Here is a 24,426-nt window from a genome sequence, read left to right on the forward strand (position 1 = left end):
CTGCTCCACTGTCATTCCCCAAGCTCCAAAAGAAGGCAGGAGGATTTGGGATTTTAAGCTCCTCATCTAGAGGAAAATAACCGCAGCAATAATAATAAAAAAGGAGTCTGCCTGGAAAAAGCGGAGGAGATTTCTGCCTGCCTGCAGGGAGGAAGAGATTTAAAAATATTCCCTGTTGACAGAGGGATGAATTATTGCAATCCCCCAGCAGCCTGGATGGGGCAGAGCTAAAAGCCTGTGCTGTGCGATGGGGGAGTTCCTGGGGGTCTGGGCAAAGATGGGGGGACCCACGCCATTGACCCTTGGCGGGGCCGTGCTGCCGGACTGGTTTGCAGTGATGCTGGTGAGCCCCTGGCCCAGGTTGCCCAGAGAAGCTGTGCCTGCCCCATCCCTGGAGGTGTTCAAGGCCAGGTTGGAGGGGGCTTGGAGCAACCTGGTCTGGTGGGAGGTGTCCCCTCAGGGGGGTTGGTACTAGATGGTCTTTGAGGTCCCTTCCAACCCAAACCATTCTGTGGTCTCGGATGGCTCAGTGTGTTTGCACCATGGGCCATGCCATCTTGGTAGGTGGCTTCTAGTGGACGGTGGAGCCGGAATGGGGGAGCTGGAAGGGACACATGCTCTTGTCTGCCGAGCACTGCGCTGCCAGCGCTTGCTGTTCGTGAGAGAGACTTGCAGCATCTGCTGTTGTTTCCTGCTATTAGCTGCGTGGCTGTGTGATGTTCCCTGCTTTTGCTTTTCCTTTCTGAAGAAAGTTTCCAGGCTTGAGGCTGCCAAAAACCATCTTGAAGGCAAAGAGCTTGAGCTCACCCGGGGGCTTAGGAGCAGGAAGGGAGAGCAGTGAGCATCCATCACTGCAAATCTCTTCTTCCTGGGGAAGCGGGGGAAGGACCGAATGCTCCTGCTGGATCATTGGGGTAGACCTGGTGCTGCCTTGGCGTAAGGGGGATGGGACAGGGTCCCCCCCGAGTCTCTTCCATGGCTGCTATCAGGGACCTGGGCTGTACCATACCCTGGGTGACCCCACCTTCCTGGCTGATGCGTCCACCTCTCTTGCAGCTGAGACCTTTGGAGGGTGTTGTTTGGGTGCCAAGCAGCCGAGTGCCATAGCTTTGTCCCTTATCCCGGGGTCAGGCTGCTCTGGGCTGCTCCCAGTGCCGCAGGGACTGGCTGCTTGTCGCTGCTCCTGCGCAGTGCCTGGGACACGCTGCCCCATCCCGGCACAGCTGCGTTGCGTAAACGCCGGCTAACGAAGCTTCCCCCACACTGAAGCCAAGAGATGACATTGCAGAAACAGTCTAGGTCAAAATAAATTGCTTTCTGGCATTCTGAGATTATCTAAACCCTTCCTTTTCCCAGGATGAAAAGGAACAAAGGCTCTTGCCTGCTCAGGAAAGAGCCTGGAATGCCATTTGTGTGAGCCACCAGAGCTTATTAGGGGCGAGGGTAAACAAAGAGATTTGGGGTTAATTTACTCAGGAGGGGGAGGAGGGAAGAACAAGATGCTGTTTTTTAAAGGCTGCCACCACTTCTGTCAATAACAGCAGGTTGCCGGTCGGGGTTGTTGCAGGCAGCAGTGTCTTTTCAGCGCATTGACTGGCAACCCTCGGTGGTTTCTCTAACGGCGCATTGATTTTACACGGACTCCCTTCCAGCTCAGCAGCTGCCCAGTTGATTAAAGCGGTGGCAGTGCCACCGTGTCACTTCAGACGGGGCGCAGGGGGCTGTGAGTCAGCCCTGGCTGCCGGGGAAGGGGGGGTGGTGTGCTTTTTTTTTCCCCTGGACAGGGATCCCTGTGGCCTTTTCCCGCTGGAAGGCCGTCCCCCGGCTCGCCCTCCCATCGCATCTTCGTCCGCTCCTGCCCTGGTTTGGCAGCAGATGCCCGCGCGCCTTCAGAGGTGGAGGATGCTGGGTGTTTTCAGGGCTGGAAGGCTCCGAGACCCCTGAGAAATCCCAGTCCTGGGTGAACAGGGCTGTGGGCAGCAGGCTGGAGCTGCTGGAAGCCATTGGAAGCACTATCTCTGATGGTGGGACCAGTGTTGACTGCTGGTGTGGCCCCCATCTCCAGCACGAAGGACCCTTCTGCTGAGCAGCAGATGCTTGCTGAGGAACGAAACCTCACAGAAGCAGCAACTAGTAAACCCTAGGTGTGCCTGAAAAATTTTAAAAGGTCTTCCTTTGCTTAGTAAGTGGGTTTAGCGACCACAAGTTGAAGCCCTTTTGCTATGGGAATGTCTCCTCTGGGTTAGGCGTGCATGGCAAAGAAAAGGCTTTTCTGGAGCAGTGTGCTGAGCCTCCACAGCTGGGGGTTTTCTCTAAATTTTCACGATATCCTCATTTCCTCATGCCTCCGGCTGCTGGAGCCAGGTGACTGTGAAGCTTCTTTGTCCTCGATCCAGCACAGGGAAGTTTGCTCTAAAGGGTTCAGAAACGTGAGGGACAGACCGAGAGAAAACCGAATTATATTTTTAAATCTTTATGGCTTGAAAATTGGCCGTAGTGCAAGCCTTTCTTTTTCAGATGGCGTGTAGTTCCACGTTAATGCTGTCCGTGGAGAGCCATGGCATGAAGGGAGAATTCCTTGCTCTGATCTTCCAAGCTGTGGACTGAATAAAAACTCTCTTTTTTTGTTTATTTTTTTTTATTTTTTGCCTCTGCCCGGAACTCGCTTTAGTGAATGCTTTTCTCCTGCCTGGGAAATAAAGGGGATAGGGGCTTCAGGTTAAAGAGAACTCCGTAGGTCTCTTAGCAAAGTCAGTTCCTGCTGGGAAGAGCTGCCCGGAGGGAGCTCGTGTCGGCTGGAGCAGGGCAGATCTGGCTCTCCTCCTGGAAGTGGTCATTCTCATCTGATGCGAAATTGGGAGCGCTTTGATTTATCCGTGTAAATACCTTGTTTTAGCACAGAAAAATCTTAAAAACTTCCATTTTCTCCTTCCTTCCGCCCCCCCACCCCCCGAGTTTGTAACCGCGCAGCAGATTTGCCTGTCGCTCTGGTGTCTTCCAGATGCCCGTGGGACTCCTTAGGAGGAAAGATGCTTCCTACCTTATGGTGTAGCCCTGCGAAAACACCTGTACCGTGGTTTAAGAGCAAGCGCCTGCAGCTTCCCCCTCTTCCACAGCAGAGCCGTATCCTGCATGGCGGGAGCATCACGGAGCTGGCGTCTGGGTTGCCTGGTCCCTCGCCAGGTGAGTTGGCAGGAAACTGCCCGTCATTCCTTTAAATCCTCCGTGGGGTTTTGGTGGACGTTCAGTGCTCCAGATGTGTTGGTTCTGTTTAATTGTTGTTTTTTGATGAAGAGCTGCTTGGGCAGGAGGTTCCCACCTTCCAGTAGCTGGCAGGCTCGGGAATTCCCAGCCCTAGCAGAATCTGTAGGGGATATTTGGGAATAGTCTCTTGAGTTTTTTATGCCTGAATTTTGTATTCGGAGCGAATACTTCCGTGTGGGCTGAATCTTAAGAGGAGCATCGCTTGCTTATCCTCCTCTAATGGTAAAACGTGGTGCTCCCCGCCCTCCACCTCAGGCAGACGCAGCCATGGTAAGAGCAGCCCCTTCTTTTTGTCCGTCAGTGCGTGAAAACAAAAAACCTGCTGGGGGACCGAAGCTGAAAGTCACCTCTCTGTGCAGATTCGGAGCTTCCGGAGAGAATCCCAGTTCTCATCCAAAACTCATAGAGAGAAAATTTCCCTAGGAAATATCGGCATGGGACAGAGAGCATTAAACTGGAACTTTACGCCAATTAATAGCCAGATAATTACAACGTGTCCCCTCCTACTTGCTGCTGGCTTCCCCGTGTAATTTTCTTTTAATTTTTTGCTTAATAGGCACGTGTGAGAGATGAGTTACTCGGCGTGCTGCTTGCATTCCGTGTGTAGTGGGCTCAACGATAAGGAAGACGTAGAGGTGCCCCATCTGTCCTGGACCAGCCCAAGCTACAGCGGAGTGACACCACCTGCCAGAGCAAGGAGCATGCTGGGGGGACTGATGGAGAAGCTTAAGAAAAGTAGAGGAGGGGGAAAAAATGTCAAGGATGGTCAGAAAAGGCGAAATGGTGAGTAGTGGTTGCTGGCTTACAACAGGACCACAGCTTTTCCTCCCTCTTCTCCCAGCCCTTTATCCTGCTCTGGGCTGGGTCTGTTGTAGCACCCAGCAGCCTCCGTCCTCACGCGTTTTCCCACGTGAAAATGCAAAAATGGCATCTTCTGCATCATCCACGAGTCCCCTTCTCCCTGGTGGAGGGAGGAGTCCTTCCATGCCAGCCCTGATTTAAAAGGGAGAGGAACTTCTGGCCACGGTCTGCTATACCAGTTCCAATGAAGCAGGACAAAAAAGGAAGAAAAAAAAAAAAAGGTCAGAATTGGAGACTTTCATGAGCATTAAATTAAAACAGTGTGCAGGGTCTGTTTTGGTTCCCAGGCATGAACGTCGTATCAACTCTCCACTCTGCCTGCTGTCTGATAACAGCGGTACCCACCGGCTAGGCTCAGCCTGCGGTACGATATGCAAAAAAGAGGGAAAGAAATCAAAAGCAGCAGCAGCCTCGTGTAGCCTGGTAAATGTAATTTCAGGTGTCTCAGCCTCTCCTGTTCCCTGGCTCCCAGGTAATTAATTCTGCAGAAGGAAAACCCCAAATGTCTGATTGACTGGCTTTGCCCTGGAACTGGTGGGAGATGCTCGGCTGTGTGCTTGGCAAGCTCACCTGCACAGGGAACAGAGCGATGTGACCCGGCGGAGGTGACAACGCTCGGCTGGAGACCCAGAGCAAGGCTGCGGAGGTACACGGGGATACGGAGGGAAGGTGAGATCCCCCTTTTGGGGACATCCCTTGAGGATGGGTGGAAATGGGGCTCTGCAGATGGTGTCCCCCTGTTAACCCTCCCTGCACAGCACAGGGAGGTTTGTCAGATCCTCAGCCCCTTGAAGAGGCAGGTCCCAAGCTCAGCATGAGCCATAACAGCATCACAGACTGGCCGGGGTCGGCAGGGACCTCTGGAGATCATCCAGTCCAACCCCCTGCCAGAGCAGGGTCACCCAGAGCAGGTGGCACAGGAACGCGTCCAGGCGGGTTTGGAATGTCTCCAGAGATGGAGACTCCACCACCTCTCTGGGCAGCCTGTTCCAGGGCTCTGCCACCCTCACAGGAAAGAAGTTCCTCCTCATGTTGAGGTGGAACTTCCTGTGCTCAAGTTTGTGCCCATTACCTCTTGTCCTGTCGCTGGGCACCACTGAAAAGAGCCTGGCCCCATCCTCCTGACACCCACCCTTTAAGTGTTTATAAGCATTGATAAGATCCCCCCTCGGTCTTCTTTTTTCCGGACTGAAAAGACCTGAGTCTCTCAGCCTTTCTTCGTAAGAAACGTGCGGGTTTGTTCCTGCCTCCCATCACAGCCTGCTGCTCCCCGGGCTTTGGAGGCCTCGACAGGGTTTGGTACCTCGCAAGGTTTGCACACAAACCACCTGCAGAAGCTTCTTCTCGGCGGCGGCACCCTTTGCAGGGCCTCTCCCTGATGCACTTGTGAGGTAATTAGATAACTGCCGCCAACAAATACACGCATTTAATAAGTATGCTAATTGGTATTGACCAACATGTGGCAGGCACTCTGTCAAGTGCCAATTAGGAGTGCCTAAGAAGCGCTGGAGATAGGAGAGGCGGGTGATTAGCCCTGGGGGTGGGGATGTGGGGGGGATGCCGGCCGCTGCCCCTGCGCCCTGTGCCCGGGCAGGACCCCGCAGGGATGGGACGAGCACAGGGGCGTGCCAGGTCCCATTTATCAATCCCAGAAGCTTGCAAGCGCTTGCCTGCCATGGATTAATTTGATCGGTATCAACCCTGGATAGGGTTTTTATTTATGGCCGTGCGGGGTGTAGGGGGTGGGATAAAACAGTTGGATTAAAGGGACTGCGTGAGGCCGGGCTGGGGCAGAGCGGACGGGACCGTGTCCGCAGAGGAGAGAGTTCCTTCACGTCAAGTTCAGCCCGAACACGGTGGCAGAGCTTGTGCTGGGCACAGAGGAGGGGGATGAATGATCAGCCACAGCCGCTGTCCTTTCCCTGGCCCCTGCTCCTTCTGCAGCCCAGTTCCACCCAGCACATTCAAAAAGTTCATTCTTTAGAGACGTGGTTTAGTCTCTAAAGTGGTTTAGCGATGTTTTTTGTCAGAGTTAAGTTGATGGTTGGACTCACTCTGAAAGGTCCCTTCCAACCTGGGCAATTCTACGATTCCTTCGTCAGACATGCGCTAGAAAAAGCTCACCTTTCCCTGATTATTTTTTTTTCCTATCATATTAACAGGAAAAGTTATCTAACCAGCTCTTTTCCCCCAAGTATAAATTACAGAGGGCACACACCGCTGGGTTAACGGGCAGAGCAGCCAAAAAACCCCTTTCCCACCCGTAACAGTGGGCACTGGTAACTCCAGTGCCCTCCCTCTGACCTGTGGGCACTGCCAGCTGAAACTTCCACCCAAACCAGGAGCATGGTAGAGCGGTTCATCCACCCCAAACTACAGGTGTGTATCTCCGCTAGCTGCCTTCCACCTGAGCAGCGTGGGGAGGAGGAGCAGGTCCCGAGATGCTCGCGGGTGGTACCACCATGGTGTTTCCGTTGCCCAACCCTCCTGTGTGGCCAGAGCTGTGTCCCGGGGAGCCTCGCTGCTCCGCTGCCACCCACGTTCACAGGTGTTCGGCTATGGGGTGTCCATCACCCCAACGTAAGTCCCGCTCCCACGCGAGCTGCTTCCCACTGCGCGCCTGCGGCAGCCTGCCCCAAGGGTCTTGGGTGCTCTCATTCGCCTGGATTGTTTTTTATTTATTGCCACAATTAATTAATTGTGTTTGGGTAGGAAGGACAAGTCCCCTGAGACTGTCTGAGTGCTGGAGACCATTACTGCATTGGTGTGTGAAAGCTTCAGCGCACAAAAAACCCCTCGCTGCTGTCAGCCTGGCACAATTAATTAACCGGCCCCATTCGGAAGCTGCAGTCCGGTGTGTCTCTATTCCATAACCAACCGGGCCCTGGGACGTCTCTACTTAAAGCCCTACTTGGGGTAAAAGGGGCTCAGCTCGGAGGCACGGCTACTGCTGGGACCTCAAAGCTACACCCAATGCACTGCCTTTTCCAAAGAAGGGGCCCAGGAGCTGCATGGAACTCCATGTACCCATCTCTCCGGGTAGCGCCTACCTTGAGGACTCTAGGCTAGGAGCTGCTGCTCCCATCTGCAGCTGCCGTGATGGCTCCTGGGGCTGCGAGCTTGGCTGAAAAGCCAAAGCAGAAGCTTGTGATGGTCCCTCTTGACTTGGCCCAAATTCAGCCTCCGCATCTATTCTGTAAGAGCAAAAGAGAACAACCCATGCCTTCTCCGGGCTGCACCGAGGTGTCGGCACGCGTAGCTGGTCCAGGAGCACAGCAGCAAGCGCAAAGGAGCAGGAGCTGTTTGGTTTTATATGCTATCAGGAGCACATTTCTCAGTAATACAGTGACCTAATCTCACTCTTATTGATTTTGGGCTATATATATATACACACACACACACGGGGAGAGACACGCACTGCTGAAAATACAGAATCCTGAACTCCTGGAAGGGCAAAAATTGTTTCCTCTAGTTTTGTTTTGTTTTGTTTTGGTTTTTTTTCAAGCCCAAGGAAACAAAGGAGCACACGGAGGGCTTGACCCAGCTCCTGGTGGATCTCTGAGCTGGGTCCTTGTTCCCAGCCCTGGCAGTGCCGCAGGAGCGTGGTCCATCTTGTAGTTAAAGTAGGTGCTCCTTCCCAGGCTGGAGGTGATCCAGCCGCCCAAGAACATCCCTTTCTGTTGTCACTGCTTCCCTCCCTGGAATACGCAAAGCGCAAAGAGAAAAGCCCCAGCAAATTAGGCAGAGCAGTTTATCTGACAGCCCAGCGCTCTCCCGGATAAAGGAACAAACAGAGTTTGTCTGGTGGTCAGGGTGACACTTTGCCACACAAAAAGAGCAGGGAGAAGTTAATTAAACTCTAAAGAAGCCATTTATTAGAAAAGGAAAGTAAGACATGGCTTTTCTTCGATACTGGAGAAGGGTTCATTATGGAGGGAACTCATTCTTTAGCAGTTAATAAACTATTTTCTACCGCCTGGCTTTGAGGAATGGCTAATGGAGTGTCCATGCCTCATTTTAATGTGCAGTTTTGCAAGGTGGCCATGGCCCATTGGCCGAAACGGTTTAGAAAACAGCTGCCTCTGAAAACTAGGGGACTGGAGAGCTTGGCAGGTCCATAACCGCAGGCAGAGCCTTTGGTGCATTGTTTTCCTTTGCCCAGCGTACGCAACTGCCACGCAGTCCCTCCCCGTGCTGGTGGATGCTCTGTCACTGGCCAGGAAGACCTTTCTCTGCCCATACCTACAGCAAGAGCCAGGAGTTGCACACCAGGAGCCCTCGTTGGGTGGACTGGGTACTGCCTGGACCACATCTGAAATGCTTATTCCAAATGCTCTGGCAGGGACAGCCTTTTCCTGCTGAGGGCTGACACTTTAGAAAAAATTCATTGCCACCTGGTTGATGGTTGGACTCGATGATCTTGAAGGTCCCTTCCAACCTAGGTGATTCTGTGATCCTATTTTATATAAAAAAAAAACCCAACCGAACATGATTTTGGATGATGTGGAAGCCAGGATGCCTGGCGGTAGGGGTGACTCTCTCCCACCGGCGCCTTGCTCCTCTGTGGAAGATGCTGCCTTGAGAAGATGCTTGTGATGGTACAGCATCGACGTGCATTTCATTGTGCGTCAGGCCGGCTGCATCTCCCTGAATTTGGGGAGTCCAAGTGGGCCCCGGGGCAAGAAAAAAATGAAATCAGAACGTTTGCTAGCGATGCTGAGTTAATACCGAAAAGATTAAAATACAGACAACCTCCAAGAATGGGGAAAGGACCTCACGATACTTAGTGAGCGGGTAATAAAACAGCAGATGAAATTCAAGGCTGCTAAATGAAAAACAATGCACAGGGGAAAAATCATTCTAACTTTACACATGCAGTGATGGGCTCTGAACTGGCTGTTACTGCTCAGGAAGGAGATCTGAGAGTTGTGCTGGAAATATCTATCAAAATGACAGTTCATGCTCCAGAGTAGTCCGAAAACCAAATGTAATGATAGGAATTAGAGGGAGGTAAGAGAGAGTGAAATGGGGAATGTTACTGTGCTGCTTAATGAATGCCTGGCATCTCCCACCTCGAATGATTTGTGAGTAGGTCTGGTTTTCCCATCCCAAAAAGCGCATGGGAAGAAGCCTAGAAAATGACCCACTGAAGGCAAGGATTGATAAAGGCAGGGCTGGATTTGAAATAATGTGTTATCGTAGAGCTGAATAATTAATTGGCAGTGATGGCTCAGTACCAGAAACACTCAGTGTCGGAGTAGGGAACATCTAGAGAAGTTCCAAGAGCAGCAAAGGTGAATCCTTTACCCAGCACAAAAAGTAGGACTCGCTGCCATGGGAAATTACAGCTTACGGAGATTGGGAAAGGGAATTAGGTATTTTCACGCAAAGAAGTGATTCTGTGTGTGATGAGATGTTTGTTTCTCCCTGTCCCAGGGCAGGGCAGCTGCGCGGTTTGACAATCAAAAGGAGCGTCGCTGGTGGCTCGCTGGGACCTGCCCTGTGTCACCATCAGGAGCCCATGGTCCCATCCACCTGGTGACTTCGGCTATCTGCCTTTTCCACCTCCATCCAGACCTGCTGAGCTCATCGCCGAGGCTTCTGAGAGGACAGGTGGGCTCCCAAACGTTGTCTCTGAAACAGTTTCATTTGACCAAGCACGGAATTCAACTCAATTTTTATTTGTACTATATTTAAGGAGTGTTTGGGGCATTTTCCCTCTATTGCAAATACGTCGGGAGCAACTCCACAGCCTACCTGGCTACCTGCCCTCTCCCTGCGGGGGGCGTGGGATGTGGGTCTCCTTCCTGGACGCAGCGCCCGGGAAAGGCGAGGGATACTCCTCTGAGCTGGGAGATGATGCTTCATTCCTCGGCGGAGTCTGGCTGCTGGAAATAACCTGCCCAATGGTCCACTTTATGGCCAGGCATACAGGCTGAAATTCACAGCCACCGCTTCCCAAAGAATAATGAAACATTTCCTGAGACGGCCATAAATATCTCCTGCCATGACAACACTTACCAGCACCTCTTCGATCCAGGAAAATGGTTTAAAACTCAGCAAAGTGGGATTTTTTTTTTTTTTTTAATGCCTCTCTACCTGCTGGTTGCAGTTGCCCTGGCTGCTCCCGGTCGGGGTTGGGGGTGTGTGTGTGGTTTGTGGCTCCCTGGGGAGCCCAAAAGTGGGTGCTGGGGCGGGGGGGTAAGCTCCTTTCTGGGCTGTGCACCATCATCCTCCTCTTCCTCCCCTCTGCAGCCTTCACCAAACGCCCCTGACGCTGATTAAAACAACACGGGCAAGAAGCTTATCGGTTACAAGGGATCAATAACCCCTGGCTTGTATCCTTCCATCTAAGAACGGCTGCGTAACATGGGGCAGGGGGGATCCCAATAGCTATTGCTGATCGATAGCGCTCCCTGTGCGAGCGTGCAGTGGGGTAGTGGGTGGGGGTCGTTTACCAATGCCACCCTCTCCCTCCCTCCCTGCCGTTGCCCCGTGTCATCCTCAGCGGCTGCAATTAATCCGTCCCTGTAATGCAGCGCCTGCACGCTCACCTCCGCTCCCACGCAGCGGCACCACGTCCAATTAGCGGCGCTTAATGAAAAAAATAAGCGAGCCAGGTGGACGCGCCTGCACGCTTAGGTGGCCGAGGAAGCAAAGCCAGGCTTGAGAGATGTCCTTGAGTCAGGAGGACGACCGGGAGAATGCCTTCTCCCCAGGCTGACGGGAAGGGAGAGGTCTGCAGCTGCTGTCCCCTGCCAAGGGGCTCCGTTCTGGTCCAGAGCAGCGACATCTCACTACGAGGAGTGGCCGACGCCACAGATCATGCTGGAAATATGCTGCACGCTCGACACAGCCGTCTGGGCTCCTTCCCCCCCGGGACCGTTTTCCAGCAGTGGGGGTGCACAGCGGGGCTGCTTGGTGTCAGGCTGGTGCGGACCGCCAATAAAAGCCACCAACTTGCAAAAATTCTCTCCGAGGGCCTCCGGGGCATAACATGAGGCTCAGGGGAGCCCAGCCAAATGTGGTCGGGTCCTCTTTAGGCAGCGGTGGGGCTGACTATAGTGGATGCAGGCCAGGCTGCTCTGGTCTCCCCGAAGGGCTGGGCTCCCTCCGCTCCATGGAGACGGAGTTGCCACAGCCAGGAGAGAGCTCCCATCATCACCCACTGCGGCAGGGACTCATCCCGCCTCTCCCCGCGCTGAGGACAACCCACCCTCCACAGCACGGAGCTGCAGCACGGAGCCACAGCACGGGGGCTACACCTCATGGCATGGGGCAAGGGCAAAAGCATGAGGAGATGGGGATGGACCAGGGTGAGCACAGGGCTGGAGGGGTTTTGCCACCTCCGAGATGGATGAGAGCCTAGGGACGGCCATCCCGGGAACAGGGTCATGGAATGGTTTGGGTTGGAAGGGACCTTAAAGATCTTCTAGTTCCAACCCCCCTGCCCTGGGCAGAGACACCTCCCACCAGACCAGCTTGCTCCAAGCCCCATCCAACCTGGCTTTGAACACCTCCAGGGATGGGGCAGTCACAGCTTCTGTGGGCAACCTGGGCCAGTGTCCCACCACCCTCGTAGGAAAGAATCTATCCAGCCTGGAAGGAACGCTCTTAGCAGCCCTGGCCACAGAGGGAAAAGGAGGCATTTGGTAGCAGAAGAAACGCTGGTGGTGGGAAAAAGCGTGGGGGAGCGATAGATTTTTAAAACCCAGCCAGTGAATTGGTCTCATTGTTGCGGTTGCTTTAAAAGGGATCAGGAGAAATAAAGCGGGTTTCAATCTGGAGTGGCCTGGGGAAGGCTGAGCAGTAAAACGAAGCCGGCAGCGTGATGATTTGCTTGTGAACAGGTCGGGGTGCTGCCCGTGAGCATCCCTTGGCCGGGGAACATGGCAGAGGTCGGCTCCATGGCGTGTCTCGCAGGCAGCAGAGCTGCCCTACGCACCCTGCAGTGATGCCCAGAGCAACAGGCGACCGCCCAGCACAGCCTGGACCGTCACATCTCAGTCCCCGACATCTTCCTGCCTTCCTCAGAGACCACGACACCGCGGGCAGCACCAGGAGAGGGCTGGGAACATGCAGCAGGGAGCAGCGGGGCAGAGGGAGACAGATTGACTTAATGGGATCAGCCCTCGTTCTGTTCTTATTATCAGCACCTTGGGAGTGTGGCTTCTCTAATTAATTCCTTCGGTCTCTAAAGTGCACAGCTGAGGCCCGTGTCCCATCAGCAGTTGCTTGCAGTTGGGTTGGGGCAGGCAGAGGAGCATGGAGGTCTCTACGTGGTTACTCAGTGCTAGGTATGTCTCCACAAACCTCTTCTCAAGCACTTTAGCCCTCCTTGGAGGAGAGAAATGGCTCAATAACTCAAGAGTGAGGGTTGGGTTTTTTTGTTTATTTTGCAACACATCTGCATTATTGCTCAGTCCAAGTTACAGGGGGTGAGAACGGCTATTTCCTAATCCTGCTTAGGAAAGAATGACCTCTTCCCCAAGGCATTAGCATCTCCCAAAATCAGCGTGTATTTTGAATGAGCTCAATTATAATGTGGCATTTTCTTGCTGGCTGCGTAAGTGGCTGGTGTGCTGAGAGCCAGCCGAGCCTGTGTCTCCCTGCTTGCGTGGCTACCGAATCACTGTCTGGTGGGGGAAAGCGTTGCCCTCGGTCCCCATCGACGTTTCGCTGGGGTTTTTAATGTGAAGCGGGAAGAAAGGAAGAGCTCAATTTATGCTCTTGGTATCACTCAGCATTTTATATGCCTTTGGTAAAGTTGTGATTGTTATCAAGGCTGTCGAAATCTCCAGAGTCTGAAAATCAAGGTGAAAGCTTGCTTTCATGGATTGTTTCCAGTCACTTTTCTTCTGGCTCTGCTAAAAATAATGCAGGAATACCTTTCTTCGAACTTTCCTATTCCCTCCTGGCTGGAACGGAGAAGGTCAGGAGCATGAAAGTGGAAAAAAAGTGGAGGGAAGGAGTCACTGCAGACCCTTCACATGTACAGGTCTGGATGAGATTGCTTGCTGGTTCATTGGGTTGTTTTTTTTTTTCTTTGATCCAAACATGATTAACTTTCTTCCTGCGTTTCTTTCCTTTAGCTGATGCAACGGTGAAGGCCGGGTGTTTTGGTCCTTTTGGAGCAGAAAACTTGCCGTTCTTAACCGTTTCCTGTTGCGAGTTAATTAGAAGCGTCCCCAAAGTTGGAGATTGGTCTGATAATATTGTCCCCTACATTGTAGGACCTTTATCCAAGGCCTTGGGATGACGCTGTGTTGCGTATCTTGTGTTTGGCTAGCTGGCCTGCTTTCCCTTGCAGTAATTACGGGTTTTATTAATTACTGGGTTGTTGCCTAAATCTGTTGCATCTTTTCTGTCTGAAGTGTTTCTATGTGATCTAACGCAACGGTACCACAGGAGGTAGCCAAGGTGTTATCTCAAGGTGTGCATCCAGGAGAGGAGAACTCTCTAGGTTTCTCTCTTTAGGCCGCTCAGACAGGGCAGAATAATAGTTTCTCCCCAGGAAAAAAAGGGAAAAATAAGAAGCCTGGTGTTAACCACAAGTGGGAAGGCATTGCATCTGAAAAATCCTCACATGGCAGAGATTTCGGCTCGTTCCAGAATTACTTAAGTCAGCTGCAAGTTTCTGAATTGTGATGATGCTTTCAAGCAAGGGGATGATGTGATTTTCTTTCGCTGTTCATTAGTGGTGTTGGTATACTTGATGATCAATTGTTATTTTCCCATCCATGGGCTCATACTGCTTTTCTTAAAAAGGGAAGAGGGACAGTCCAGTGTCACTCATGAGAGAAGGCACCTTTGCAAGACAGATAGAATCATAGAATCATAGAATTGCTGAGGTTGGAAGGGACCTTTAAGATCATCAAGTCCAACCTTTAACCTACCCTGATAAAAGCCACTTCTAAACCATGTCCCTAAGTGCCCCATCTACCCTTTTTTTAAACACTCCAGGGATGGTGAATCCACCACCTCCCTGGGCAGCCTATTCCAATGTTTAATAACCCTTTCAGTGAAAAAATGTTTCCTAATATCCAATCTAAACCTCCCCTGACATAACTTGAACCCGTTTCCTCTCGTCCTATCACTTGTCACCAGGGAGAAGAGGTCAGCCCCCATGTCTCTACAACCTCCTTTCAGATAGTTGTAGAGGGTGATAAGGTCTCCCCTCAGCCTCCTCTTCTCCAGGCTAAACAACCCCAGCTCCCTCAGTCGTTCTTCATAAGGTTTGTCCTCCAGACCCCTCACCAGCTTTGTAGCCCTTCTCTGGACACGCTCCAACACCTCAATGTCCCTCTTGTAGTGAGGGGCCCAAAACTGAACGCAGTACTCGAGGTGGGGCCTCACCAGTGCCGAGTACAGGGGGATGATCACTTCCCTAGTCCGGCCCACCACACTATTCCTGATACGGGCCAGGATGCTGTTGGCCTTCTTGGCCACCTGGGCACACTGCTGGCTCATATTCAGCCAGCTGTCCACCAACACCCCCAGGTCCATTTCTGATGGGCAGCTTTCGAGCCACTCTGCCCCGGTCCTGTAGCGCTGCATGGGGTTGTTGTGACCCAAGTGCAGGACCCGGCACTTGGCTTTGTTGAACCTCATACCATTGGTCTCAGCCCATTGGTCCAGCCTGTCCAGGTCCCTCTGCAGAGCCAACCTACCCTCAAGCAGATCAACACGCCCGCCCAGTTTAGTGTCATCTGCGAACTTACTGAGGGTGCATTCGATCCCTTCATCCAGACCATTGATAAAGATATTAAAGAGAACCGGCCCCAGCACCGAGCCCTGGGGGACACCACTTGTGACCGGACACCAACTGGATTTAACTCCATTTACCACCACTCTCTGGGCACGGCCATCCAGCCAGTTTTTTTACCCAGCGAAGAGTACACCTGTCCAGGCCATGAGCAGCCGGTTTCTCCAGGAGAATGCTGTGGGAAACAGTGTCAAAAGCTTTGCAAAAATCCAAGTAGATAACATCCACAGCTTTTCCCTCGTCCACTAAGTGGGTTACCTTATCATGTTTGTTCTTGACCCCGGCCACCGTAAAAGCTCCACTCAAATTCTCTTTATTCCTTCCTGCCCACTTCACTTCAGGGACCGGTTGCCCCTCTGCAAGGAGATAAGGTGAAGGGTCCAGCCCGTTTGCCGCATCCCGGGAGGGGACTTTGCTCACTGCTGTGGGTCAGCCTCTGATGGACACCCTCCAGGAGCAAAGGGAAAGGTGTCTTCTCAGCCGTGGCTTTTCCAAACGTTCCCTTTTCCCTCTTCCCTGGCTCACGGTGGTCTCTTCCCATTATAAATTGATAATTCTGATCCAAGCCTAAAAAGCTGCCTTTCCCACCCAGCCCTGCTGCCCGTCATGCCAGGTGCCAGCTGCAGTCGGAGATCACAACACAACTCAGCCAGTGCAGGAATTTCTGATGTGGCTTGGCTAATAAGAGCCTCGCTCTATCGTTTGAACCCACCTCAGGTTAATTAGAGGTGGAAACGGCTTTTGAGTTCCAGTTGAAACGCGCACCCCGCGGATTTGCTGCCCGCCCTGAGCTGGCACAGCAGCGGGAGCGAGCGTTCTGCAGGAGCGAGCCTTCCTCCTCCCAAAATCTCTGGTTCTGTGCTGCCCTGGGGACACCTAAAGAGCCGAGATGGCTCCTCGTATATGGCAGATGCCCCTGCAATAAGGTTGGCCCCTGTGGAGTCAGGAGAGCCCTGCCGGTCCCATGGGGAGGTCATGGGGGCTTCCTTGGGTTGATGGAGTTCCACTAGCTTCTTTGGTCGTGGGTTATTGGTATTATTGTGTGCCCACCCCAATGTCTAGACAAGGACGGTGTTTCTGACGTGTGTTGTCCCAACCTTTTCAAGAAGGGCTTTTCAGAAACATCTCACAACATGTGAGCGGTGGGAGGATAACCTTGGAAAATCAGTGGGGGAGGCTCGTGTTTCTCCAAGGCTTGTGCTGCAAGCCCTAACTCCATGCAGGGCTTGCTGGACAAGATGCTACAGGCTGTTTCCAGCTTTCTCAGTGGGGCAAAGCCAGAGTTTCCCCACTCTTCCTCCATTGATGTCAGTGGTGCAAGGATCGGGCCCTTCTTATGTTTTGAAGCAGCACTTCAGAGGTCAGATGGGTAAGACAAGAGGATCCCTGAGGATGACAAAGATGGTCCCAGGGGGGACTAGAAGAGAGCTGCAGCTAAACCTTCAGGGTCCTGAGACAGCAATAAACCCTTCAGCTGTGGTGCCCTGGAAGCCACTAGGACATGGCTCAGTGCAGGGCCAGCACGACCAGAGAGCATCCCAAGGCAGCCTGGGGCATCCCGTGGGATGTTTGGGGGCTAGTGGCCATCTGAGGTACCAGTTGAGGGTTGAGGCAGTGCCAGGTGCCAGACACAGTCACAGGAATAAGGGCCAGACAGGAAAGCTCTGCGGCTCTTTCAGCAGTCTCCTCCTCGGTCACTTAAGGAATTAAAATAATAATGCATTTATTGAAATCCACTGTGTCACGCGACGCGCTGGAAGCGGCTCAGGTAGACTTTAGAAAAGCAAACAGCAACATGTGGAAGTGTCTGGCAAAATTCCTGCTGAAAGAAGGAAATGTATATTTATATGTGTGTGTATATATAAATATAGATATATATGTAGTCCATCAGCTCTACCCAAACCGTGGTCCCCCTTGCTTCTCCACAGAGAAGGGGAAGGAGACCCTGGCAGGCAATGCAATGCTGTGTTTTTTGGGGGGGCAAAGTGTTGCCCCCGTGAAGAGTTAGACTGGAGCTGGGATTGTGCAGTGTCTTCCCAAAGGCGAGCGCCAGACAGGCCCTGGCAGGAGACGCAGCTGTTAGCGGAGCGGCTGGGCGGCCCGCTCGGTCCCCCATTCCTTAGTTTACTACTAAGTACCATTTATTTATAGAAGCATGTTACGGGCCGAAGTTGATGTCTGTGCCTCTTCCCCATGGGGGGAACAAGTGGCTGAGGAGAGGCAGGCGAGCCGTGGAGGGCAGTTTAGAGCAGCATCGATCAGATTTCATCTGGCCGCTTCTGCCTTTCTTTCTGCCTTTGCTTTCCTCGCCCAGCCGTGCGACGGGGCTCCTCGCGTTTCCCCGGTTTCTTTGGGTGGGTTGGCAACGACACGAGAGAAGCTCGAGGATTGTACGAGGAGGTTGGAAGCAAGGCGATAAAACTAAACAGCGTCATCTTGTCGCTGTAGCGATCTAACTCGTTCTTAGGCCAGGAAACGTTATCTTCAGCATAATTTTGTACGTCATTCCAGGGTGCGGGAAGGTTCTCTTGTATTTGCTCATTTTCTCCTCGTCTCCTAAGCGACGTGCCGGCAAGGAGAACCTTGTGCCCCATCCAGATGCACGTGCCTACATCTCCAGCGCGTGGAGTAACCCATGGGCGCGGGTGGCGTTGCCAAAGGCTTGGCGTTAAGGACAGCCTTCAAGTGTGTGTTCAGCCCGGGGTCCCATTCACCGCACGGAAGTGGCCACTGAGCCGCTCGCGCCAGCCACCCGCTAGCCCATGGATCATCTCAAGTGGTCGCTCTGGCTCTTTATTGTGCCTTGTTGGTAGCGTGTGACTGATCACCGAAATTACCCTCTGTTGCTTCTGTGCTCTGATTAGATTCCTGCAATTTTGGGAGAAGTGGGATGGTAACAAATAAAAGATCCTGAGGAGCGAATAACAAGTGCCTCTGTCTGTGTTGAGGGGTCCTTCTTTGCGTGCCAAAATGGGGATTTATCTGCCGTGGCTTTCCTCTGCCCACAATTTTTCATTAGTGCAATGAGTTTGGACGTGTTTTTCCCAGTGGTAGCTCGGGTCTTGCCGGAGCAGAGAGCTGTTGGCAACCTGAGCGTGGGTTAGCCAGGGGAGCTGGCAGCGTTTGGCCAACTCTGAATCCCCTGAAAAGCCTTTAAGAGAAGGGGAGGGGGAGGGGAATATACGTAAATAAACCCTAATGCTTTTTGTTCCAGCAACTTCCTGCCACCAGATAAATAGAGAGTCAAATATGATCAGCCAGGTAGAAGAATGCAGTAAAGCCTGGGTGTGCTTGATGTTGCTGCTTTCTTCCGCTGCCTTTTTTCTCCCAGTGAATGCTGACAGAGTGTTGGCCCTGTCAGCAAAGGCTAGGAATATATATATATTTTTTATTTTTTTTTTTTCTGTGTGGTGCTCTCTGCCTGCTGCTGTCAGCCGCTCGGACAGAGTCACCTCCCTGCGTCGCCTCTGCTTCAGTGTCCTTTGAAAGCCGGCAGCGTCACCTTTCCAAAAGCGAGCATAAAGCTAAAACTCTTCTACAGCTTTGCTGGAAGGCTGTGGGAAAGGGGCAGTAAAAGCAAATTCGACTATGCAGGGAGATATATCCCCTTTGTCTGCCCACGAAAAAAAAAAAATCCCATCTCTGAGTGGATGGGAAAGGTATTTCCCCCCGGCTTTTTTCCTCCTCTGTGTTGGTTGCTGTGTTCCAAGGGGAGGTAGCTTCTTACGGAGAGATCCTGGCACCTCGTGGAGCCGGCTCCTGGTCCCTACGAAGGCTTTGCTGTCAGCATCCACCGGGGTCGGGATGCTGTGCTGGGGTTTTGGGATGGCTGTGACCTGGATGGGCCTTTCTAATGCCATTCTGCGGCGCTGAGCGCATCCCAGGGAAAGGCTGGAGGGACCAGCGATGCTCGTGCGAGGCAGCTCCATGAAAGCCCCTTTCCTGCCAGCAGTGAGTTAAAGGGAGCAAACACCGGTCTCTTGCTCTCGGCTCTGTGCACTGTAACAGCGTTGCGGGCTCCTTCTCCCTCCCTCCTTTTTTTTTTTTTTTTTTTAATATTTTTTATTTCCTTCTTATTTTCCCTAAGGACTTTTGCTTTTGAAATACTCTGTTGATTTTTTGATCTCCTCTACTTTTGAAAAGGCCGCCAGGAAGGTCTTGTCAGCAGTTTAACGGGGAGATAAAAGAAGAAGGAGAAGGGGATTGTTAGCAGAGGGATAGCGCCTGACATCTGGACGGGGCTAATGCGTGATAAGAGGGGAGGGCTGGAGGCAGATCCGCTGCGCTTGATCTCTCGCCAAGGCAGGGGCTCGGGCTCGCTGGCTTTAAAGCACGTCCGTGTGGCTAGAGCCCGAGTTGCCCAAATCCCCAGCAGTGGCCGCAGATCAGGTAGTGGGGGGGGCCGGGGGTCCCCACTCAGATGCTCGCTGAAGTTAAAAGCCTTTCGGTTGACTTCAAAGGGACGTAAGGCCAGACTGTTTCCCCTGTCCGCTTTGACTGGGGGAGGTACAAATAAATAGATAAAGAGGGAGCTGCCGCTTCCAACCTGAGTCCCCAGGAGGTGGAGGATGCTTGTAGGACACGAAGTTAGCGGCCAGGAGGTTGGTGGTGCTGGTGTCCTTCCAGAAAGCTTTGTGGCACGCCGAGCTCCTGGGCGATCCACCCGAACCTGCGCGTGGAGGTGGTTGGAGCAGGCACTCGGAAGAGCAGTCACTGGCTTGTGAGTTACTGAGCTTGTTAATTGTTTGGTTTGTCTCGGTGCTTTTCCATTCCTCTGATGACTTTGGGCTGTATTATGGCACTTCAGGGCATGCTCTGAAGGGCAGAGATTGTAGGTTGTTTGGTTGGACTCGATGATCTTAAGGGTCCTTTCCAACCATGAAGATTCTGTGATTCTGTGATCTGGTTTTCAGTAACAAACAGGCAAACGAATAGGAGGATATGTTTAGATAAGGCCAGGCTAGAGAGGGTCCAAAGAAGGGCCACCAAGATGACCCAAGGGCTGGGAAGCCTGCTGTATGAACTGGGTTTCTTCAGCCGTGAGAAAAGAAGGCACGGGGGAGACCTTATCACCATGTTCCAGTATTTAAAGGGTGGCTACAAAGAAGACAGAAACTCCCTTTTTACAAAGAGTCACGTGGAAAAGATGAGGGGTGATGGGTACGAGTTACTCCATTGGACACAAGAGGAAAATTTTTCACAATGAGAAAATCGGTTATTGGAATAATCTTCCCAGCGAAGTGGTGGATTCCCCAACGTCAGGCACTCTTAAGATCCAGCTGGGCCATCTTGTCTAGACTGTACTTTTGCCAAGAAAGGTTGGACCAGATGATCCTTGAGGTCCTTTCCAACCTGGTGTTCTGTGATTCTAGGTGCTGGCTTGAGACTCCTCTGGGGCTTCAAACACCCTTTGGCTCTGGCGGAACTGAGCTAGTGCTTTAATAGATTGGTCATGTAGTAGATCGCGTCCACCACCTTGTCCCCAACCCGTGCATGGCCCTGGGGGACAGTTCTGAATCCAGGCTCGGTTTTGCTGCTTGGGCCCCGTTTCTGGCTTCTGCTGGCCTCCTCCTGCAAAGTTTTGCTCTGTGCCAGAGAAAAACATGATGATAAAGGCTCAGTGGCTGGGGAAGGACTTTTCCCCGGAGTGAAGGAGTCTGTGCGCAAGGAGAGGTTCCAGCAAAGAAGTCGATGTTGAATGCACGCTACCTTCCTTTTCTTGGTCCATAGCTAGGAAACGAGAGACAGGTTGGGCTTTTTTAAGGGCAAAGGAGGCAGCAGTTAGCCATGAAAATAATTTTGGCTACTGCCTGCATTAGAAACAACTCTTCATAAAAGATGCTGCCTCAGATGCTCCCTTCTCTCCATCCACAGGTGAGAACAACTTCAAAACTTAAATCCAATATATAAAGGTAGAGAGGGAAATGTTTAATTGTCCTGACTCTGCTGCAGACTGATAAGCTCACATTGATTTTCTGTACCCAGGTCTCCAGAGCGTACGTGTTGGTGTGTGTGCATGTACGTGCGTGAATGTTTCTCGCTCCTTGGGTATTTCTAATCTCCGGTTGCGTGGCAAGAGCTCGACGCTTCCTCCAGAAAATGGCCATTTACGGCACAAGGTTTTATATATATATTTATATATTTGTATTATTATTATTTTTTTCCTTCTTTTCATCCTTCCTATTGCCTTTCTACAAACTTTCCACCGGAGTGGGGAGAGAGGTCTCAGGAAACATGTCCCTTCGCCAACGCATACCCCTCAACCTGAAGCTCAAAGGCAGGTTCATATTCACCACTTCTTTTAAACCTGTCCTGTCCAGGGGTCTAATCTCTGTCTGTTTCTGCTTGTAAATACAGAAGGAATACGCTAAAAAAAAAAAAAAAAAAAAAGGCAGTACCAAACTGGGGCTTTACCCATAGCTCGAACTATGGCAGGGGGTTGGACTAGATGATCTCCAGAGGTCCCTTCCAACCCTGGCCATTCTGTGATTCTGTGAACTATTTTGTACTGGAGAAGCACAGAAAAAGGTCCAGTTAACCCTTTATTTGTTCTGAGGGTTCGTTGGGAAGAAAAATAAATGAACGCAGCGAGAAGGGATGGTCCAGCAAGTTTTATAGCTCATCTCTGAAGCCCACGAGCTCCAGAAATTTTGGATGTCTAGCTGGAACCTGGCTGTTTGTCTCACCTGAGCCTCCAAACCCACCGAGATTTTTTAAATTTTTTTTCCCAGTGTAATTTTAAAAAAATTGGTTTGTCTGTAGTGATGGAGTAGTGTCCAGAGGAACCAAAAAGGAGACAAGCAGCGTTCAGGCGGGGATGGGTAGGAAAAAGAGAAAACACCAACCTCCCTGGAGATGTAATAGGCTTAGTAGGCCTGCTTGACACATGTCGGATGAAATAAAAAAAAAACAACAACCCACAACAATGTTTATAAGAAGATTAGCTTGAACATGGTGAAATTTCTCTAGGGACTGTCCATGGCTGAAGCTCAAACCAACAACTCCCAGGGCCTTATCAGAGTAATGAACATTAAAGATCCTCCCCACGGCCCCTTTCCCCACCCGAAGCATCTCTGATTTGGGGCGCATCTGCTGAGGACGGTGCAATTCGTGGTGTCCCCCTCCTTGGCGGGATGGGGGTGCCGGCGTTGGCAGTTAACTCGCTGGAAATAACGCGATGTGACTATCTAATTTGCGGCTGCCGCCCCTCCGGGGAAAAAGACCTGTCTCTGGGCAGCAGATTATGCTCGGGCTCATTATGATATTGTTCCAAAACAAATCCCCCAGGCTCCTGCCTGTAATCGCTTTTACATACGTGCAGGCAAATGTCTCCGTCCGCGCTCGCCACGTTGTCGCAGGCAGAGATGGAGCCAGTGCCGCGTTATGCCGGGGAGAGGAGATGCAATGATAACCGCTTGCACGTGGGCTGGTAACCACCAGCACTAACCACTGGTTAAGTTTCAATCGAAAGTAGGGTTAGGTTTCATTTTCCAGTGGACATGGGTTGGGTGTTTGGGGAATTTTTTGGTTTATTTTGTTTGGTGTTTTGTTTTTTTTTTTCTTTTTTAGAAAAGCAACTAAACAACAAACAAACATAAAGAGACCAACCTTGAAAAATTCCACCTTCGGTTCCCAGCAGATGTAAGTATCTGGGAACACAGAGAGGTTGACCCATGCTCCCCTGGGCCATCTTTGCTCCATCCAACAGTGCCATGGAGCCGCTCCGGTCTTCTCAGCGTTGGTCCCTGCGAGCCTTGCCTTGCCCGTGTCTGGGGGCTGTGTGCTGCAGCTCTCCTTCTGCCCCTGCTTTTTCCATGAGTGCTCTTCTGCTAAAAGCCGTGATTATCATGTTTTTAACCCATATACTTGGGTGAATCGGAACAAACATGCTACCGGAATGCAACTGCAAAGCGGCTCTCTTGTATCCCCTTCATGGTGGGAAGCACTGAAGGCCACGCCAACACCAAAAGCAAGATTGTCACTAGCGGTAGCCAGTCTTTGGGGGATGTTTTGGTAATAGCTTGGGGGGATGAGTGTCAGGGGGTTGGTGGGGGATCTGCGGCACATAGCTGTGGGTTATTTTGAAGACATGTGGTGGTGATGTTTGTGGGGTATTGGCTGAGCAGCTTGGGGATATTTGGGATGTTTGTGGTATAGGGAGGACACACTTGTGGTACCGGGGCAGTTTGGCTGGGATTTGTGATATTTGGACATCGAAATTTGAAGGTCTGGAAGAGCTTGTTGTCTGGGGGGGAGTTGTTCTCCCTGATTTTTGGACCCCCTTGAGATGGCTTCAAGAAGTCCAACCTTGCTGCCTTATTTTCAAGGCCATCAACAGCCAGCTCCAGCCGGGTTTGTTTATTCTGATGCATCAAAACCCATCTGCCTGTTGTCCTGCTACGAACCGGCTGCGGCCACGTGCAAGCTCACCCTCAGCGACTGCTTTTTGGCCACCCAGGAGGGGCTTGGTGCTTGCTGAGACAAGACACGCAGCCTCGAGAGCCTGTGTGGCTAACACCGCCAGAAGCCATCTAAAGGCAGAGGCCGAGGTTTGAAGCCATCAGTGGTTTTTCCAGTCTATGAAATGCCTGGATCTGCTCCGGAGCAGCTGGTGGGGGAAGGACCCCGTGCCGGCAGCCAGCACTTGCATCGCCGAAGCCGTGCTCGCCCCGGCGTGGTTTGGCACGCTCGCCCCGCGCCTGGCAGCCTGCTCCTCCGGGATTACAAGCCGTTAAGCAGGCGTGAAAACACAGCCACCCTCCCTTGTCGCGCCGAGGCACGAGCGAAAGCGTGGACCCCCCCCTTCGCCATCCTTCCACCCCTTCCCCGGCTCTCCTGGGTATCCGGGAGTACGAGTTTCCCGCTGGCCCCAGAGATTCAGACGGGAAGGGCTATTGCAAAGGGCTTGGGAGCCGCCCGCCCTTTAAAAATTGCTTTTGCAAGAATTTTCTATGGCAAAATTGCCCTTGCCGCGGCAGGCATCCTCCGGGGGTGTGCACAGTGCACTGCGAGAAACCCCCCCGGTGCCTGGAGATCTCTGCCTGGTCTGCCTGTGCCTCCTTTCCACGAGTTATCATCCTCCCCTTGTCATCCCCCTGCTCCACCACGGCGAGGAGATGATTTATTTGGGAGGGGAGGGGCTGCTGAGGGAGATAGATTATGCATTTCTGGTTTAAATACATGGAAAAGGGAGAAAAGACTCTTCTCCCTTGGTAGGCTCGGTGCTACGTCCCGTGTTTTTCATCCACATGGAGTGGTTTATTTTTTATCTCTTTTGGAAAAAAAAAAAAACAAAACCAAAAACAAACACCAAAAAACCCAAGCATTAAAAGTTTCAAGATGGATCCGCCCGCATGCAGGTCTTCAAGGGCTGGAGGGGAAGGCTGCGGGGAACGCTGTGACCGGGAGGAGGCTGAGGGAATAAGTCAGTAATATGTGCGGAGCTGAAAGGCGGCTGGCCCATTCGTTCCCATTATGAAGAGCTGCACTACCATTAATAATCATTTAAACAAGGGCCGGCCTGAGCTAGCAGGTCT

General features: G+C 52.0%; 1 protein-coding gene and 1 long non-coding RNA gene across 6 annotated transcripts in view; one reads left to right on the forward strand and one right to left on the reverse strand.

Moving 5' to 3' along the window:
* LOC128910947 (uncharacterized) overlaps positions 1–12,194 on the forward strand; it is a 132,576-nt gene extending 120,382 nt beyond the window's left edge. For 2 of the 5 annotated variants that reach the window (XR_008466943.1, XR_008466944.1), the window contains 4 exons: positions 3,002–3,183; positions 3,821–5,516; positions 6,321–6,504; positions 9,562–10,204. This is a non-coding gene — a long non-coding RNA (uncharacterized LOC128910947). Of the gene's footprint in view, positions 1–3,001; positions 3,184–3,820; positions 5,517–6,320; positions 6,505–9,561; positions 10,205–10,380 lie in introns of those variants that run through there. The other 3 variants (XR_008466945.1, XR_008466946.1, XR_008466947.1) reach the window with 3 other exon arrangements.
* The window catches only part of PCBD1 (pterin-4 alpha-carbinolamine dehydratase 1), a 213,649-nt gene that overhangs the window by 167,629 nt on the left and 21,594 nt on the right, over positions 1–24,426 (reverse strand). The gene's annotated exons all lie outside the window — the stretch shown is intronic.

This window comes from Rissa tridactyla, chromosome 6 (assembly GCF_028500815.1).
Source record: "Rissa tridactyla isolate bRisTri1 chromosome 6, bRisTri1.patW.cur.20221130, whole genome shotgun sequence".
Lineage (NCBI taxonomy): Eukaryota > Metazoa > Chordata > Aves > Charadriiformes > Laridae > Rissa > Rissa tridactyla.